Here is a 6,000-nt window from a genome sequence, read left to right as displayed (position 1 = left end):
GTTATCATCCATTTTCAGATTGGGACTCTAGACTAAAAAACATGGAGCTGGCTTCTTATTCAAAAGGAAAATACATCCAAACTATGGGTTTTCAAAGACACATTTAACTCACAATGGCCAGGATACTCACTTGGCCTTTAATGTGAAATGGAGTGTTAATTTTTCTCTGTCACCTCTTAATTGCTTCCTTATTATACTGTTCAAGCAGTTAATTGCTAGGCTGAGTGAAAGAGTGTTTTCAAGGGAAAGGAAATGCCACAGCATGAAAGAAAAAAAAATAGAAGCAGCACACTAGTGTAATTTGGCCTGATATAATGTTAGTTGTGGTATTGCCTTTAATGGTAACTACAAAATTAACAGGAAAAGCTAAACAGTTTTCTATTGCCAAACAAGGCAGGAGAGGTATCAGGAGGTTTGGCGATCAGCAGTTGGTGGGATCACACTCAGGGAATCAATCCATTCCACGGACATGACGTCTGTACACGGGAGATTTCCTTCTGCTCCACCCCTTGCAATAAGGAACCCTTACTGATTTGTGGTGCAGGAGCTGCTTCTCAGGCTCACCTCTCTCGTTCCACTCACTGTTACCTGCGAGCTGACAAGAGCATCCCCGTGCCTCGGGGCTGGAAGCACCAGGACTGGACGCAGGCTCCGGCTCTCCAGGGCTGTTGTCTGTGACTGCTCTGCTGAGCTCTCCAGAGCCTCCTGAGCGATCCTGTGCAGCAGACTTGAAGAAGCAACCATCAGACATTTTTTCTGCCAGTCCTGCAAATACAAGGAATTGAAATGACTGGCGTTTCCAAAGGCTGTGAGCGCACCTGACGGCAGCTGCGTTCCCCTCCCCGCCTAACCCAGCATCGCTGGCACTCCTCAGGCATCAAGGCCAGTCCTTTTGCAAGAGACACCTGAGTCGGTCGGGAAAGACTTTACTGATGTCACACAGGGACAACAGATACTCCAGATGCAAAGGCAAGAATCAGAAGCCTTTATTTAAAGAATAAGTGATTGCAGGCTCTAGAGGCAACCTTTGCATGACAGTGCTAGAATTCATGATCAGTAGTATTTCCTCTCTCCTCTAATTTTTATTAGAGAATACTAATTATTAATGGAGGAAGGAGACAGGAAAAATAAAAGCAGATACCAAAGGCACTGTTGCATGGTAGATTTAAATACGCACATTAATTCATAAGCAAAGTGAGTTAAATACGAATTTTGAATTAATTTCCTAAATGTAGCTTCCCAGTGGACAATAGAAAAGAGATGATCCAGTTATCAACTTGTGCTTATTAGCATTCAAACATGCTGATTAACTCATTAGTAAGACTACATTTAAAGTCATCCCTTTTGTTTCCTTCTATAAACTGTTGGTCTTTCATTTATTGGAAGAAGAAAATACATTTATTTAGGATCGAGAAGAATGAGCCAACTTTGGCTGAAAAATAACAAACTTTATAGAATATAAAAAAAAAATCCTCTTTCATTTGACAGGAGTCTATGAAGTAGCACTGTCATCTGCTGAACTGGGTGGGTGAAAAGCAGATGCCTGACAGCGTTGCAATTTCACTGGGAGAAAGTAATGAGTAGGAGATATCAAAGCAAAATTTAGCTTTCAACCAGACAGATCTCAGAATTGCACAGAGAACTCCAGAATGACATCCTGAATGTCCAGCTGAGAGACTGGCTTGTGAAGCTCTACCTGCGTCCTGCCAAGGAGCTACACTGCTTATGGCTCCTGTGGAACACTGCTGCTGTCTGTTTGCACACACTGCAGGCATCGGTCACCCGAATTCTCAGCACAAAAACACCCCACCGAATGTGTGGGATGTGTGATTTAGAGTTCCAGAGCTAAGACATAAGGTTTTGGCACAAAGTGAGTAGAAGGTGTGAGCTGTGTATCTTCACCACCTGCAACTACGGCATCCAGTGAAGACAAACACGACGCCTGCCCGGAGCTGCAGGACCGGCCCTTGATAACTCTGCTGTCGTCTCACCAGGACGGCCGAGGTGCCACTTTCAGTCAACAGAAAAAATGAAACGAGGCACAGTCTTACTTTGCAGGACTTAATCACTCCAGATTAAGAGTGTGCCACCATGCTGGAAAAGGTGAGGAGACCCAGCAGAGCCCAGAGCAGATGTCACTGACATGCAAGGGAACAGGTGCAGAGGGAGTTTGTCACTGCAGAAACTTCTGGGACATTTTGTCACAGAGAGAAACCCCAGCAGAAACCTCAGTTCATCTTCCCCACATAACCAGCAATGGAAAAGGGACCTCTCCTTGTGAGCCAGACATCCATCTGTGGTAGGAATGACTGACCAGCTCTCACAAAGGTAAATTAGTCCATAACAATCACAGCACCAACTCCATTCACCATGCAGAGTCAAGATTTTCTCAACTCAGGCATCAGGAAGAAGTTTCAAAACTCTGGATATTCTTTTAATGATTATTTCAGTGCTTCTTTAGTATTTTATTTTACTATCCCCCTAAGAAATTGCACAATAATAGCTTTGCAGTGCCCTGAGATTTTCACCTCTTTTCAGGTAAGTGCTGTGTCTTGGCCACATCTCAGCATCTTCATTGTCTACCTGTTTATATGGCCTTTGCTTCCACCTGACCCATACACCTCACAAGCTTAAACTTATTTTAGTCTGTCCACTACTCTTGTGGAATATTTAATAATAAAATGCTGAGGCATCGAATAAATTAAATATTCTGCCACAGATAACACAGACCATCTTTCTCCTCTGGCCTTCTAATGTCTTCCTGTTTAAACACAGGAAGAAATTGTTAAAAATCCCTTGAAACACATCAAGAAATATCTCTCTCCCACTGGTGTAATCAACAAGTCTAAAATTCAGTCTGAACACACCAAAACATCTCATTTTGCATAGCAGACTTCCTGACACCTTTCTGTGAAACCATTTGATGTCCATACAATATCTAAGTATATGTACACATTACCCCCTATGCAGTACCTTGCTATTATTATGGGATAGTCTCCTTATATATTTCTGCCATTTTAGAGGGCATAAATAGGTTCTCTGAACAGGATATACTTAAATTGAACAACCTGATGTCTTATTTTCATACAAATCCATTTTATTAAACTGTCTGTTTCCATTCTTGTATATTAAGATTTTTACCTAAATCTCTCTCATTTTTCTCTTTAACTTCCAATTTGCCTTTGTCTAAGGATACTGACAATGTCCTATATAGCCTTGAAATCAATTTAGTGAGACAGTCTCTTTGTACAACAATTTTTCAATCTGCTACATTTGCATTTCTATACCTTTCTTTAATTCACAAAGAACAGCATGTCTTAGCCAAAGGAAATGGGAAAACTGAGCTCCAGGAATATTAAAATCTTCTACAAATTGGTCAAACGATTTAAAATGTCCATCCTTAAACAAATCTTTAATACAAATGGATCCTTTTTGTTGCTAGGTTCTAAAGGCTCCATTTTTAATACAAGTGGAAGGTCCTCATTATAACACAATAGAGTTAAGGGAGACAATTTCTCATACCAGCCCATGAATTTATACACTTTCCCCACATTTTACAGACTGGGAAATAGTTGTTAACATAATCTTTTTCTGTCACGCCATTTTTATGTATATTTTTATGTCTGTGTTATCTCTCAAGTGCAAGTTCTGTATATATAGATCCTTGTACAAAAGTGTGAAGGAAATTACCCTTGTCAGGTCCTTATCACTTAGAGTTGTGATGTGTTAATCCTACTCTCCTGCCACAATTCTCGCAGATCTGCTGCATTCCATTGGTGCAAGGTTTCCATTTAGCTTCCCTATACCTTCAACTGTACTACAGTCTTTATCAATAAAAGAAATAGCGTACATTTCTCTTTACAAAGTTTACATTTCAACTAAATAAATGAAAGAGTAAAATAATAGTCATTCACATAAAAAGAACCAAATTAACTACCTACCAGTCAAAGAAAATAAAGACAAATGTAAAACAGTAAGATAATGACAAATATTAACCTAGTCACAGAATTTTAAAAAGCACAGAAAGACTGAGGTTAAGAGTAAAGTTTGTGGATTCTCCAACCCTCTCCTCAACACAAGGCCAGCTAGATGAGGCTGCCCAGGACCATGTCCAGTCAGGTTTTGAATAGATCCAAGGATAGAGAGTCCATTACTCTGGGCAACCTGTCCCAGTGTTTGATTATTTTTACACTAAGAAAGGTTTTTCTTACATTTGAAGACTCTGTTGAACAAAAATTCTAATACATAGTGGGAACACCAGTAGACCCTCCTCTCCATCTCTCCACCTCGGAAAAGCTTAATACCTTCTTTGAGTGCTGTTTGTCCTACCTATTCCCATAAAATTTTCCATCATAAAAACACCGCAACTTCCTGTCTCTATTTCTATTTGTTTTCCTTCCACTCATTCAGCAGCCTTGCCTGCTGACTTCCATAAGTCAGTTTACTTCCCCACTCTAGCCCTGATGATTCTGTAATATGACCAAACTAAACAATTGAGACAAAATTCATTCCATTACTGTTCTGCTAAAGCCAGCGGATTTACTTCAGGATTGAATTTGCTCTTCTTATGTGAGAAATGGGGGATTCAGAAGGAGATAAAAGAAGAATGAAAAGAAAAACTGACCTTGATGGCCATATTTTCTTTAATCTATGAGGGCCACTATATGAATGCACACAGCTAGCCTGACAATACTGCCTGCATTTAAACGCGGGTGGGTGTAAATATAGGTAAGGGCACTAATCAGCCAGGTGGCTACATGTTACCCTGAACACAAGCAATTAACTACAAGGGCAATTTTCTCCCAGAGGTTAGTTATTTCATAGCCAATTAACCAGGCAGCTTCACCCCACTTTGAACTGTGTGTAGAGTAAGAGCCATGTCTGCATCTGGACCTTCAATAGATTCCCTGTAGCTTTAGCCATCAGCCCTATTCATCTTTTTCTAAAGTAGTTACAGCATCCACCTGCCTTTCAGTATTTAACTCCTTCATTTGTAAAGAAGCAAGCAGAACATTTGAACAAAAAGATATTTTTATCTTTATAATAGGCAAGGCAATTTTAGCAGTATATGTCTATGAAACTCGGCATTCAGCCTTGTGTAGTGTCTTCACAAAATCAGTGAATGCACTTTATTTAACATAGACACTGTCTGCAAAGCTGGCCTTTGGAGAGAGAAATGTGTTCTTTCGTGTTCGGAACATGGCAGGTCCAAGGAAGATTGACTGAAAGCTCAGGAGGAGAATAAATCCAGTTAACACAAGCTAACGCTGCACCCTCTTTATGTAATGCGTTAATAATGTAATTACACCTTAAATATTAATAGAATATGCTGAATAGCTCTGAACAGATGCATATCACAGGCTGTGTCTGACAGTGTGCATGTAAGCAATAGCTGGATTGTATTCCCAGCAGACACATGACAGCGTTACAGCCCGGGGTGGGCTCACCTGCAGCCCCGCACACGCGGCCCGGGCGGGGCAGGCTGGGGAGGCTCCAGGTAAAGGAATCCCACTCCCTCAGAGCTGAGCTCTGATTGCATCCTCAGCTACTGCCCTTCCTCCCTCGCAGCCCACAGGTCACAGCTCAGCACAGGACTAGAGCAGGGCTGTAACTCTGACTGGTTATTCCCACGAAAACGAGTGTCCAGCTGGATGAGGTCCTGCCTGTGGATCACCAACACCACAGCTCCTGGCACGGGAGCTCCCTCTGCCAGGGCGTGTCTTCCCCACCAGTGACACAGAGAGCCTGGAGAGCACAGCACAGCTCAGCTCCCACAGCCCACAGTGCCCCAGGAGCCCCCGAGGACCCCACACCCCTGGCGTAACTAACAAAAAAAGCATTTCCCAGCACTGTCCTGGTCCATCTAGAGGAGAGTCAGGGAACAGTTTCATGGCCCGGTGCTGTGATTTCAAAAGTACCCCTGAACCGCCGTATCTCACTCTGAAAATCTTCTAAATTACAAGACGAACAGAGCCAAGAGTGCAGAGTTAGAATAACTAG

General features: G+C 42.0%; 1 long non-coding RNA gene across 1 annotated transcript in view; it reads right to left on the bottom strand.

The window, feature by feature from the left end:
- Positions 1–251: 251 nt before the first annotated feature.
- The window catches only part of LOC109145039, a 42,323-nt gene continuing 36,574 nt past the window's right edge, over positions 252–6,000 (bottom strand). The window contains exon 3 of the long non-coding RNA XR_005604728.1: positions 252–765. This is a non-coding gene — a long non-coding RNA (uncharacterized LOC109145039). The remainder of the gene's footprint in view (positions 766–6,000) is intronic.

This window comes from Corvus cornix, chromosome 4A (genome assembly GCF_000738735.6).
Source record: "Corvus cornix cornix isolate S_Up_H32 chromosome 4A, ASM73873v5, whole genome shotgun sequence".
Lineage (NCBI taxonomy): Eukaryota > Metazoa > Chordata > Aves > Passeriformes > Corvidae > Corvus > Corvus cornix.
This window is presented reverse-complemented; position numbering and strand designations above follow the sequence as displayed.